At 36.7% G+C, this 15072-nt stretch overlaps 1 protein-coding gene across 17 annotated transcripts in view; it reads right to left on the bottom strand.

Annotated features, from left to right (window-relative positions):
• Nucleotides 1-15072, bottom strand: part of LOC116799594 (poly(rC)-binding protein 3-like) — a 497681-nt gene that overhangs the window by 455349 nt on the left and 27260 nt on the right. Inside the window, exon 1 of one of the 17 annotated variants that reach the window (XM_032712858.1) lies at nucleotides 8253-8274. The exons of the other annotated variants lie outside the window; for them this stretch is intronic. The gene's annotated coding sequence lies outside the window, so the exon portion shown is untranslated. Of the gene's footprint in view, nucleotides 1-8252; nucleotides 8275-15072 lie in introns of those variants that run through there. 17 annotated transcript variants of the gene reach the window in all.

The following is a 15072-nucleotide window of genomic DNA, read 5'->3' on the forward strand; positions in this document are numbered from 1 at the left end:
GGTATGACAGCAGTGTTTAACCAAGAGCAGTTCTTACTGCCTCATCCCAGTCTGATTAATAGTTACAAAACTTCTAGACAGGATCAAGATTTTCACTGTAGGAGCAGAACTGCCATAATGGTCCAACCTGAGGATAATATCCTGCAGGGAACCCCAGATCTGCAGGTCTGCCTCTGGAGATATTTTTACCATACTCTACTTTTGACTAGAATCAGAGTCATCAAAACATCTTTTTCAGGTGAGTGAGAACCACACCTACTATATTTTGAGTATAAAATAACTGGTTCTTGCAATGTCAGAACAATCACAGGATACCTCTTGCAAATGTAATGAGCATCATCCTGGGTAGCTTTGCATGGATCTTGCGTGGGTCTACCCACTCCAGTTCTATAACTAGTATACACTAACTACACTGATTACAAAATGTTGAAAAATAATAATTATATATACAGCTACTGATCCACAGATATCTGAAGGCCAGACAATCTGGAAGAAAAAAAACTTCACTGACAAGAGGACATACTGAGAGGTTTTTTACTCAAAAAAATTACTTCAACAAGAATACATCTCTTTTAGAAAAGGGAAGGATTCAGGAGTCAGTCTAAAAAGGAAGAGCAAAATTTCAGATTTCCAAAAAGCTCTTAAATTAAAAAGAGCAAATGCTATTTACTCCTAGCAGCTACAGTCATGAAATGTAAATCACAAATCTCATTGATGCTACAGCTGGGCAGTGGGGGAATTATCCCATTCAGAAATGCTTCCTATAATCAAGTTTATGTTTAGGGACTGCAGATCTAAGGTTACTACTTTCAAAGAAACAACAGAGTAAAGGGACTGTGCTCCATGGGAACTCTCCAGCTTGGAAACGGTTGTGAAACTGTCTGGAAATGAAGGACAGGATATGTCAGCCAGGGAAATGTCTTTCCCTGAGGATTCTTCAATAACAAAGAAACCTTCCATACAGAACTGGAAAAAAAATTGATTGTTTAATCCCTATTCACTATTACTCCTATTCATCTGTCCATGATGACGGTAGACTGTGTGTACTGCCCTCCTCAGCAGCTCATCACAGATGGCCAGTTATGAAAGAACTCTGTTCACTGCTGCAGGCCCCACTGTCCTCTGAATCATGGATGAAGACAACAATAAGATTCAAAATCCCAGAAGCTAGAGAAGATAACCGATAGCATGACAGATCACACCTGCAAAGATTTACTGCCACAACAACAGAAACGTGCAGAAAGAGTGATAAAAATTAAGGTAGGAATGATGCTGCTTCTTGGTTTGTAAGACAAGTCATATGCTTCATTTTTTAAACTCATAGGTTAGGGTATATCTTACTGCATGACAATTTGTTTTGCTTGAAGATGATTTTTTTTTTCTCCTATTGTTTTTAAGACAGTAAGGTATAAAAATGGAACTTACGTCAGGCAAAACATCTTATCATAGCTCCTACAGCATTTCTGACAAACAGATTCTAAAGCCTAAATCAATTCTGAAAATCCAGAAGGGATGATCAACATTAATATAGAACAACTGAATCGTTCTTGTCAAAAAACACCACAAATTCTCCATGATCCATAACAGATGTTTTTAGGACAACAAACCTAGCTGACCCTAACTAAAGAATACAACACTTGGCCACACCCACAATAAATGGTGTTTCAGGATTACTGTGTTCTCATATTATCTAGAATACTATCTATTCTATGCAAAAACAGGCTCCTTACAGACAATTATTTTGTAGATTGTGTGAATGATGCAAGCTGAAATAAGTAAACATAATAATAAATTAAGGAATAGCTGCAGTCAAGAGTAAAACACTGTATTTTAACAGACTCTGTGTGCAATACATTCTCTACTTGGTGGCCTACTCATCCACTTCTTTTACTTTTGTATCGTTTCCAAAACTGACACTTATGTATGCAAAAAGATAAGAATTCTCCTTATCCTGTGAAGAATTGCCTCTTCACAAAACTAAAGCAAAATCATGGATCTTATATATTTTTCATTAATTTTTATGAGTGGTTTTTGTACATCAGGGAGTGCTTTTCACCGAATGAATGAATTTAATTTTAATTTTATGATTTTTTGTTAATACAATTGTAACTTGTTTCTGCTTTATTTCTTTTGAAATATTCTATTGCTAAAAGCAGTTTTTTGAACTCCCTACTTGTTCTATGTGTCCAGTTGTTTTAGGATCAAAAAATTATATCAGTAACACACTCATCTACAAACAAATTAATCCTTTAAGAAGAAAACTGTTCTGAATTAGTAGTTTAATAGCTAAAGGGTCTGTAAATTAGAACACACGTGTCTCATCCAAATATCAACAAAAATGATCTGACCCACTACTGCTTTATGCACTTCTGTAAAACCTAGAACTCATGTCTCGGGTTTTCTTTGCTCCATAATCAGCAAGAAACAAGTGAAATAGGAAATGTATTCCATCATATCCAAGGGATGGCAAGTTCCTCCTGTAATTAAATCAGTATCGTATTTATTAATTGAATTTGAAAAAAAGGTTACTCTTTCCATAACGAATGCTGACTCTTCAGCCTACTAAAAAGAAATTGTTTTTAATTCTGAAAACTGTTGCCCTTTCAACTCATCATTGATTCATGAACACTGCTGAACATAAGCAAAAATACTATATTTGAACCTATTAAAAAATTAGCCAGTTATATTACTATTATTGTGATGCTCAAATTTTTAAAAATAACACAAGCTATTTAACCCCACATCCGACAGATCTGTCTTCACAATGCATGACACCTGAAGTATGTCTGATGCTCATGTACAAATAGCAATAAAGATGACATTATGAGATAGATTACCTGGGTGTAGATGCTTGTGCCACTCCATAGATTCCAGTAAATCTATTTCATATTTTTCTACTCTCCACGATGGACCACTGAACTGGAAATGTGCCTGACAGAAATGTGGGTTTCTGTCTGTATGATTAACTAAATAAACATATTGAAATGTAATAAAATCTCTCCACACGTTTTGCAGGAAAGGGAAAAAAAAGAGAATTAGTGAATTCTGAGCACTCCTTTTAGGGCTTCTCTAGTACAAAAATAGCAGTGCAAGACTAGCAAGGCTTTGAAAAGGAATGTTGCTTACTGAGCTTTTCTAGGGGTACTGAAAAGAGGCAAGATAGTGTAGAAATCTTTGACAAGCTCAGGGGCAAGCCAAGGTTTTTAACAGAGTAGTTGGTATCTCTATTAATATAACCTCTCAGCATGCTCCCTCGGCTTATCCATGGGCTTCAGGACTGCTGCACAGCTTCGACTTACTCCACAAAAGCTCCTGTGAGGCAGCAATTAAGTGACTCTTGGAAAAGATCAGCACAGGATACAGAAGACACAGGTTCAAAAAGGGAAATCTTAAATCACTAAGAGAAGACATCCTTTTTTATGTCTCCTAGAAGGTCAAAATGTCATGAACTAATTGCTTTCTTGAATGTTTGAGAAGATCTAAACTAAGTATCTATTTCCACCTTCGCATTGTACCTTCCAGTGTAGGTGTTTTTGTGACTGGTTGTTTATGAGGCTACACCTGAATAAGCATGGCACTGAGCTCTGAAGGCCAGCCATCAGGAGAAGTCAGTAGTGGCACATTTGCATAATATTTGCAAAAAAGTTTGGCCTCTGCCTACCTAATGCAGTACCAAAATACATCTTGAGAAAAGACTATTCAAGAACCATGTTACTCTGAGTCACAAGGGTCTGCTCTGTGAAGGCATTTTAGATCGAGCCCAATTAGCACTAGAAGACCAAGGAATAGGACTTCTGTCCTGCAAGATCCCAGCAGCCCTGGATCTTGTCCCTCTGAGAGATCAGCACAGCCAGCTCTCAGGTCTGTGGTCACCTGAGACAAAGTCAGCTAGTAGAGGGCCTTCCCAGTGTTGACAAGAAGCAGTCCTTCCCACCCCAGGTGACCACCTCAGCACAGGTAAATGTCTGTTAAATACCATACTGGCTAGAAAGGTGGTGGCTTGTGCCTCCATCACTCTGAAGAGCCTCCTCCATGGCCATGCTTGATGAACCACCATTGTTCTGCTTATCTGTCTTCAAAGGACTCATCTGCACCTCATGTAGACATTCTACAAGCTAAGCCTTGAACTGGAGCTCCTAGGATCTTACTAGAGCTTTTCTACAAGCTCTTACAAGCTTTTCTATATCTTACAAATTCAGTATTTACATATTAAAAAAGAACATTTTGTCTCAGGAATGGAAAAGCATCACAACAGGAACACACATTGCTTCCTGCTGCTGTATGAAATATCTCCTTAAGCACTTTAACAATATATTTAGTCTAGCCATTTAGTGGCTTTATGAAATCATCATAAAGGACTACTTTTCACAGGAATGATTTGAAAGCAAACTAGCTCCAGACTGTACATATTTCATAAATAATAAATGTATTATTTTAAACTAAGCATGGTTGATATTGTTAGACAAATTTAATAAACCTTAATGGCCCTCATCTTGGTATTACATTGATCTCCATCCTAAATGAAGCTGAGTTCATAACCTGCTTTGTCATTAGATCGGCATAGATTTCTGGCTACTTCTTTGCATCTTACTATTAGAAAATCTCTTTGTCACACACAAAGAGCTGAAGTTTGACAAAATTTAGCTTGTATGACACATTTAAACAATTCACTCAGCAGATATTATGTAAAGCCATTAGGTGTTTTTTTGTACATAATGCTATTTATTTCATATCCAGCTTGGTCTTTTTCATTAACAAAGCAATCCAAATCAAACCAAAATAACAAAGCTAAAAATCTGAACTTCTTAACATCTTCTTTTGAAGATAGCTCCAGTTTTTGCGCTATTTACATTTGTAGCTCTAATCTGGACTTTGCAATGCAGCCTGTAAGTTTTGCAAATTTCCCTGTTACATATGTTAACTATCTGTTAAAGACACAATAGCTCTTAAGTACCTTCCCTGCATAGGTATAGAAATGATAAATCTTTCTTTTGCTTCTCCACCTTCAAGTAATTTATTTGAATTTTAAAAACACTTTATAATTTCAAAATATCTAACCCCACTAATATGATAGAATATTCTCTTTATGTTTTATAATAAAAACCTTTTCCTTGAAATACAGTGAATCCCAGTTAAAGTAGTACAAAGCACAAACATACAAGTTCTTCCTAAACAGTATCTTATAAAGGTATTTCTGTTGAAAGACTCATCACTCTCCATTTCACACAGTACAAGAAATCCAAAGACTTTCTGAGCATCCTACCCCAGCTGTCATGCAGACCGGAGTGGCATTACTTATTGTGCAGAGCAAAGTTGGTTTTACAGAGAACAAAACAGAAGAACTAAAGTTTTAACAGGGACAAATTTACTTTCTTTTCTAGTAAGGATTCTGCTGAAAAGATAGATAGATGGAGCACCTAGCTCCTCCATTCCCCAAAGTAAATTGGCCACTGATCTTAAAAGCACACAAAGCTCTTGAGTAGCACTTCAAAATGTCATATAACGTCTTTAAACCATAGAGCAATTTGTATTTGCTAGTTTAAAGGTCAGTATGTCTAAAAAGGACAAACTAACAAATTAGGTTTTAAAACCATTTGCTAAAGTAGCTATTTACTGCAGTTCTGTGAAGCAGTGTCTTTGCAAGCACTTAAGAAAAGTCTTCTTCCTATGCTTCCCATACATAACCAATTATCCACAGTGAGAGCGATGTGCATGCCTGGGAGGAAAAACACGGATTTCACAGTAACAACAGCACTGCATCAAAGTGGACAGAAAAATGCTGAATGGATCATGCTAAATTTCTCAAACCACATGAATCCAGAACCAGGATGAAAATTACAAGTCTTTTTTTCTTCAGTTTTCATGCTCAATTGAGAACCTCAATCCTTTGACTTCTAAATGAGGTCCTATCTATGTGTTTCTTTAAATATCCTACCTACAAGACATAATGAAAAACAATGAAATTTGTCTCTTAAAAAAAAGAGCAAACCAACTTGCTGTAATGCAAAAGATTTATTGTTGACTATGTTAAGTAGGATAGCAAATATTTTTCCAAGACACATTTTCTGTGAATTCCCACAAGAACAATAACATTTTCAGCACTAAACGACAACTTAAACACTCAAGCATAAGATTGTATCATAGAACCTTTCATGCACAAATACAGGAAGAATCTCTGAATGGTACACAACAATTAGCCAATAGCACAACTGATCTGGTTTTTTGTAAGACAGAAAAGTCAGCACTTGTCTCAGTCACCTCACACTAGATTTTACAGGAAAAGGATGTCAGAGAAAGAAAAGCTCTGCTAAATCCCTTATACAGTCCCCAGAAAGTGTCAATAGGAAAATCTTCCCTTACAAATGCTTTGATCCTGAAAGAGATTAGGTGCAGCATGTGGGGGAAAAAAAGAACAAGGCTTCCACTTTTCAGTGCAGTGTGACAGGAGAAGCACTACCACTACAGCTGGACATCAGGCATAGTGTGATGTTGAAACCACTTGTACAGTCAAGCCCTTGCAATCCAGAGTGCAAAGCAAATGAGCTGTAGTACAGCTATAGGCAATTACTGGTGCTTCTGCATCTCAAGAGATACTAGCTGAAGTGCGACGCAGAACAGAGTCCTTCTCAGGACCCCCTGGGATCGGATGATAGCAATTTCCAAGGATTTTATATTCTGGCTTTGCTCCAAATTATAGCAAAACTGAAACACTTCAAATAATCTTGGAAGGAAAATTCAATGGCTCCTTTGATTATTTGTTTATTGTTCACACTAATTTCTAAATAAATCAAAGAAGATAAAGAAATGAAAGAATCACTTCAAAACTAAGCATTTAAAAATATGTATTCCAAAATATTAAAATCTGTTTTGTCTGACACACTTTTTTATTTTTTTGAAGCAAAAGTCTACTGCAGTTGACCTGCTTTGTGAAGTATTTTGATTTCAACAGAGCTGCATTTTCCAGAAGAGCTTTCACACCCCCAAAATTTGTAGATTTCTTCCATCTGTTTCTCACTTAGCCAAGATATGCATTTAAATTTTATTCAGTTTTTATCTTCAGCTCATTAAACAACCTTCTTCATTCCCCAACTGATTCTCATTTTTCCACTACCCATTGCCAATCTATTTATCTCTTGCCATGTTAAAGTGCACGGGTACAGGGTCTGCTGGAGGTTTCAGCGAGATACCACACCTTGGCCCAACAAATATAGCAATACACGTAGCACATTTACAGTTCTGCAAATGTCTATTCAAGTAAATATCAAGGGTCTAGGTCTCAAATAACCCCACTGCTTTGTCAACTTTGCATCTGGCATAGCACGGGATAAACACTAGTTAATTAAGTTCCAGGTGTACTGTCCACTGCTACATCCTCCTCTCCAGCTAGGTAATTTCTTTTCTTCCTCTCTGCTATTTAACCATCTGCTCAAATTCAGCCCTCACAGATCTGTGCAAAAAATGCGAAGCTTTTCAGACAACCACCAAAATAAGTCTGAACACACAATTTCTGAGGTCTCCCCCATCACTGCAAGTGTGCAACGATTCTTCCATGAGGGAAAGATCAAGCAACAACTACAGAATAACTCAGATTTTTATTAACAGCACATGCCATCTGAATGTGACATTCTCTGTCACTAGCAGGAGTTTGTCTCTCTTGGGATTTCAACCAGCTGCAGAACAGAAAATTATTTCCCCTACCATCACAAACTTGTTAAGAAGTCACAGGAAGCATATAAAGTTAAGGACATGTTTGATACACAGAAAGCGAATGACTAATACATGATGAATCATTGAAATAATGCCTGGAAAAAACCTCTGGAGGTCATCTTAGTTCAACCTCCCCCACAAAGTAAGGACTACCACTAACACAAGATGATCTCAGCTGTGACCATGCTCAGCTAACTCTAGAAAACCTCCAGGGACTGGCAAAAAAAAAAAAAAAAAAAAAAAAAAAAAGACAAAATATAGAGCATGATAACAAACATTCATAACAAATATCATAAAATCACACTTGAAACAGCAACAAACATTCATAACAAATATCATAAAATCACACTTGAAACAGCACTGCCAACATTTAAAATTAGGCTACGTGATCATCAGCACACCTGAAACCCAGTCATCCAAAAAACTACATGCCTCTAAAACATCTAAACAGAGGAAATGTCATAGAGGAAGGTGGAACCTGTCCAAAAAAATAACAAAACCTATGAGGAGACTGGGTGGCTTAGGTATGGTAAGATGATACATACCTCTTTCTATCTGGGTCACCAGTTTAAACCATACGTGTATAAACGCATTCCTCACTGTGGAATAACGATGTGATAAAACAATCCTGAAATAGGGCGAGCAGACCTTCCTTTCTTTTTGCCTGCCTTCAGAAATAATCCACCAGTGCTTTGTGCGTACAGCCAGGATACCAGAAAGTTCAGTCTGGAGTTACATTTTCCTTAAATCTGCCTGGAAAATCTTCTCCTGGGAATAAAAGGAACCCACTATCTCTGCATCTCAATCCACAGAAACTGATTCAGATAGAAGAAGGGAAGACACCAAGAGCAGGATTTCTAGCTTCTTGTGTGTCTTCTCTTTGCCATGAGATCCTGCATATGCAATTGTTCTTACGCACAATTCCCCCTTCAGACGTTTATTGCATTTCAAGGATGTTTTATCTGTCCACAGTTTTATCTGTAGGAGGGTATCAAGCTAATGAAATGCAGAAACAAGGTGTCTGGTGGCTACAGATACTCTTAAAAAAAAATTCCATAGGTAGTTGTTGGTTGTACATTTGACAGTGAAGTGTAGAAAAACCCTTCATGAAAAGGTGCTGGTGCATTAAGAAGTTTTGGAGGTTGAAAAAAAAACAGGAACCTATTAAAAAGTCGAAAATGTACTGATAATTTTTCATATTTACAGAAGGACCTAAGTGCTGCATCTTGCAAAAGATGTGAACCAGAGGTCTATGCAAGTGTTACGAGACTGGAGGTTCTTCAATAAAGATTGCAATAGGCACTGTAGTTTGCAGGATCTGCTCAGTTCTAAAGGCTTCAAAACTTATTTAATTCTGTACCTCCCATTTTTTTCACACTGCTGATGAGAAATACTCATATCTTCACATCAGTCTTTCTCCTAGAATCTCAGTTCATTATTCATATTAAAAAGAATTTGTGGCCATCCCATTTCCTAGCAGGCTGAAGTGTCTCCTGGTTTGGCATTACATGGCCTTTAGGCTCACAGCTTATTTAGAGGACAAGCCTTGTGAGTACACACTGACATACCCACTGGGCTGTGAGGACAATTTCTTTCACTTCAGGCCATGAGGCATCAGCAAGACATGCCTGGATGAAAGATTGTCCTGTTCTATCAATTGATCAAAGATCTCTGCTTTCATGGTGAAAAAACCCACAGAATGTTTTTAATAAAAATTAAGTTTTTAAAAGAGAGTAAATAGAACAAACTTTCAAATAACAAAACAGAATCTCATAACACCATGAGCAATTGTCTTGAATGTGTTAACACATAGGGTGTTTTGTTATTTTTCACAGCATTTTTAAATGTATTCCATTTTCTTCTGGCTAGAATGGAAATCTTAATCACAGGATTGGAAAGTATGGATTGCATGATATCTGCAAGAATGTAGCCATGCTCTTCTGAATAATCTCTCAGTTAAAAAAAAAAAAGCTTTCAAATATATACATTAAATAATCCTTAAGAAATGATAATGTTAATGAATATAAATGAAGAACTCTTCTAAAGACACTGAATTGTAATGACATTTCATTTACATCTACAAATGAAATACTTTTCGCCTCTCTAAACTTAAGTGTTATTACACCTGATTACGTTTTCAGATTTGTCCCCCTCTTTTGTTCCCTTATCGGACTGTCTCTTTTACAAACAGGTTTAAGCAAAACCAGTTAACATTTCCATCACGTGGACACTCATCTCACTTAATTATGTCAAGCTCAAACATTTCTGGGATGACTAAAATGTATATGGCTTTGCTTAGCAATGCAAACTTACTTGATCTGCTTGAGCACAACCCAAGACACAATAGTGTTTTTGTTCCACGCTTTTAACGAAGACAAAAAATTAGACGGATTTAGGTCAAAGAAAAAAGAGCATGCTAAAATGCTGTAGAGTTAAAATTCAGGTGCAAGAGTAACACCACATTCTAATTAATTATAAACTTCATGAATACTAACTCAAAGATAATGCCAGTTATCACAGCATTTGCAACATTTTTCTTCAAAAGAGTACCTCACTGTTCCTGGTACCTAATGCTGCAGTGAAATTTTCTGTTTATCTTACCTCCCTACAATTTTTCATTTCCTCTTTGCCACAGTAAGAAGGGAATTTTCATTTTGGTGCTGTGAATATGTCCCATTTCCTACAAGTCACAATGAAGTTGACTTAAAACATCAGGGGCTATAGGTTGAAAATACTTATCCACTTCCTGTTCTATTACTTTACTATCAACATGTGGTTATTTTTCAAAGTATTTTAACAACAGAGAATCACTGCACATGCCAATTTTTATACTAGTTCCCTCCTAGAACTTTTTCTTATTCGAAATTAAACAGTGAAAAGTCTGCATTTTCCATCATGTAAACTACTGTTACACATAACCATACCTATGATGGTGACAAACAGTAAACTGAAAACATTTTCCTAACTTCTGGATTTGGGATTTGTTTGTAGGAGAAGGAGGATATACCATATATTAAAAAAAAAAAAAAAAAAAAAAAAAAAAAAAGGTGGAAAGCAAAGAAGAGTAAAGGGACATTGAACTTTGTTGGTGTTCATATTTTGTTGAAAATTCTATCAAATCAAAACCAAAATGGGAGGAAAAGTGTTTATTCAGAAGTTTTCTCACGGAAAATACCAGCAGTATTGCTTTCAAAAAGAAAAACAAAAAGTCATTATGTAAATGGAAGACATCTTCATGCTACATGCGATACCCGTGAATCATACATCCTCCAGATATGTCTCTGGGCAGCTGGGTTGCCAGCATGTGGCACATGAAACACAATAAGAGGTAATAAGCTTCATGGCTTATAAGCTTAGAAGCCAGTGTGGAGTTAGTGTCCTGCCATGGCCACAGGCAGGCAGCTGGAGAGGCAGGAGGGAGAGCACACCAAAGCAAGAGGAGCCATGGGCAAGGCTTCAACTCTAGGGAAAACCATAAGAAAGAGGAGCTATTGGTGAAACAGGTGGTGGGATGTGCTGCCTTCATCAGGGCAAGAAGATCCTTTCTGTCTGCTCCTTGTGAAATGGTGAGTGCTGCAAAATCAAAACTCACTTCTTGCTCTCATAACCCAAATGCATGGACTGAGAGGCCAGACATAGTCCAACCAGCCAGTGAAAACATGGCTCCTGCAATGTTCTGGCCATAGTATAGATTGTACTCAACTTGTAATTCCCAGTTCTACAAACAGGAAATACATAGAAAATCAAAACATACTTTAGCTAAATACACTGAATATTTAGAGAAAGAGGAAAAAAAAAAAAATCAGTGTTGTTCCCCTCTCTCTCCCAAGGTACTTTTCAGATCTCCGAAGGCAGATTCACATGTGACATCAAGGACTGCAGCATGCTCCTAGTCAATCCAGCTGACAATGTTAATTTCTGGACAAATCAAAAGACAAGATAGATTTCTTGTTATGCTATATACCTAGCAAATTAAGTTGCTAGTGGCTACAGTAAAAGTACTAAATCCATGAGATAGGAAGGTGTTATTATTAACTACACTGCCCTGTGATGCTCCTGAGTTTCAAAAGTGTCATCAGTGAGTTAAGAGTTTCTCAGAAGGGCAGAAGAAGTGCTCCAAATTAGTGCAAAAAAGCAAGCAGAGATAGGCGATGAAGGATTAAAGGGGGGGATATGGTTAACCTTCAGTCATTCATTTCAGCAGATTGATAAGGTTTCAGAGAAAGGATGGTATTGAAGCTCCTAAATCAGTCAACTCTATCCAGTAATTCATCTCACAGAGGCTTCCTCCAAGAAAATGCCATACTTTCCATGTCATTTAAAGCACAGGACATCAGTAATAACTTGAGCACAGCAGGCAGGAAAAATAAGCTTGATAAAGCTTGTGTCAGAGCTTCAAACAACTATTTAATAGTTAACTTTTGTATTCTTGACAAACAGGACACCAACTTCCTCTTACAATTTCTTAGGTCCAGTGTATAATTTTCTCACAAGTAGTATTTCTCACAAGCAGGTGGAAAAAAGGAAGAAGAAAATCAAACCAAAACCACATGAAAGCAGTAACCCTATCTGGCTGTATTTGTGAGAGGAGTCAATGCAGACCATCACAGAGGTATTATGAGCTAGCTGCGTGAACAAGGTCCATGAATCAGCTCATTTATCATCACACCATTCTACCCTCTGGTTCACCTAAAATACTGTTTTCCGTGATGAATCATTCAACCTAAAGTATCGCTTCATAGTACTTGGATCATAACTCTGCACTCTGCACTGCAGCAAAAGCTGATTTTAACCAACAAACCCACCCTAGGTAACTGATACTGTCACTACATCCAGTGAAACAATAAAAGCATTATTACACATAAAAATAATGAATAAAAATCTTTTAAGATAAAGACACTCTAGGTCTCTACACTTTATGTCAAATGTCATACTTAGATGGGATATATTAACTGCTACATTAACCTGCTGTACACTGAAAAACTTATTTGGAGTCACTGAGATGGTATCTAGCAGTGCAAAACTAATACAGTAGGGAGACAGGTTATGAAACCTGAGGTGAGGTACATGACCAGAAGTTAAATAAAACCAATGTTTTTAAGTACCGCAAAAGCCATATCTAACAGCTCTTCTTGAAGTGTCAGTAAAATCTTAGCATCCCTATCACTGAATTGTTCTACTGAGTCAAATGTACACTGAAAGAAAGCACGCTGGCATGAATTATTCATAGTCTAAGTGGTGTCCTAATATACTCTCCAATTATTACACTGCCTAAAGATGCAAAATTGTGTAAGAATATAAAGATCAAATATTTCTCCTTTGAACAGGGAATGGACATAAATTCAGACAGAATAATACCTAGTCAGACATATAAGGAGAAAGCCACCAGTATTAAGCAAGTAGGAGAAGTAACAGTACAGAAGATGGAAGAGAAAGCCCATGATGCAAAATTGCAGAAGGGTTAGTTTGGGAAGAGAAAATACAATTTATATTTACATTCACTCATATTAGGCTCTTCTTGGATGCTAAAAATTAGAAGTATATGAACAGAAAAAATGTTATTCAGGGCAATTAATAATTTTTAATTGTTGTTTAGTAAAAAAAAGTCATCAGGACACGTACTTATCAACTAGACTAAGAGTTCAGGACTGGACAGGCAGCTTCAGTGCCTCACAATCATGAACTATCTTGATTACATGTGAAAGTTTAATGTTTAAAGCAAAAAAAAACCAAAAAACCCCACCCGCAAAAAGCATCAAAAAACATTTGTATCTTCTAGAGGTCACTTAAAAACATATTTTACCCAGTGCTTGCTCAGCTGTGTTCTGCTTTATTACCATATCACCTTTCAAAGACTTCAAGACAAAAGCTTTAACACTTCCCTCCAAAAATGTTTCAAAACTTTAAAGTTATGTTTGTACACCACCTCAAGGTGAAAAGTTGTTCCCTATCCTCGAATTTACAATAAATTTTCTTTTTTCAATATTTTATGAACAAATGGAAACATCTATATGTAATAATCACAGAATCACAAAATATGCTAGTTGGAAGGGACTCAAAAGGATCAAGTCCAGCTCCTAGCCCTGCACAGGACCATCCCCAGAAGTCACATCACATGCCCTAATAAGTTAAGTAAGTATGTGAGTGTAGGTGTTATTTTTTTCCTATATGTTTATTTTACTGGGTAGAATAATTTCATGGTTCTTATGACCTAAAATGAAAATTACATGTGAAAGCATCAAATAAGAACAAACATGAGTTTGATTAAATAATGTTGAATAATAATGACTGAGAAATAATTTTCTGAAGGCAATTTAGTATTTTAAAAGATTATGTTGAATGTGCTGGGAGATAATACTATACAACATAAATGTAGAACTGAGGCTTTAAATACTGCCTTTCTTCATGAATTTCCCCACTCAGTTTTGTTTCAGTTGTTTATTAAACTTACTGTAAAATATTTATATATGTTTTGATATGATCACACAATTCAAGACACTCCCCTTAAAAACACATCATAGAATCATAGAATCATAGAATGATTTAGGTTGGAAAAGACTCTTAAAATGATTGAGTCCAACCATTAACGTAACACTGCTAAGTCCATCCCTAAATAATGTCCCTCAGTGCCACATCAACATATCTTAAATAAGTCCAGAGATTGTGACAACCACTTCCCTGGGCAGCCTGTTCCCATGTGCTTGATAAACCTTTCCGTCAAGAAAATGCCAATTAGTATTTTATGGCCAGAAAACTAAAACATGATGCTCTTACAAAAAACAGCCTGTGACAATGGCTATCCTCCGACCAGTAATACCATCTGCCAAAATTCAGGGTGTGAAAGTATCTCTGGTTATTTATGAGATATCCCTGATGCACCCTCTATGCACGAAAGAGGCAGCAGCACTGCCACTATCATAACTCATTCCTAAAGATTTCTAATGATGAAACATGATTCATGAAGAACCTCTCTACAGGTGGAAAGATTTAGTGCTCAGAATGTTTAATGTTAATTAGCATTGTCAATGACCTTCATTCAGTGCATCTTGGAACTGCTGACTAAAGTGCCTTACTTGATTGAAATACACATAGTAGTTGTTTGGTCTACAGTGAGCCTTCCCTTTAAGTGAAACCAATTTGGAAGAAAAAGCTGTCCACTGACTTTGTTCATACCTTCATACAAACACATACGGGTTTCAGAGGAGACACACTAGATCCCAAACCAGATTAGGATTCGCTCAAGAAAAGGTAGTCCTGAATGATGAATTAACAGGTGGGTTCATCATTCAAAATGTTAGCATGCTTCTGATGTCACCTGAAAGCTTGCAATTGCTGCCATAAATGCTGAAGACCACCAGCCCTGAC

This window comes from Chiroxiphia lanceolata, chromosome 1 (assembly GCF_009829145.1).
Source record: "Chiroxiphia lanceolata isolate bChiLan1 chromosome 1, bChiLan1.pri, whole genome shotgun sequence".
Classification (NCBI taxonomy): domain Eukaryota; kingdom Metazoa; phylum Chordata; class Aves; order Passeriformes; family Pipridae; genus Chiroxiphia; species Chiroxiphia lanceolata.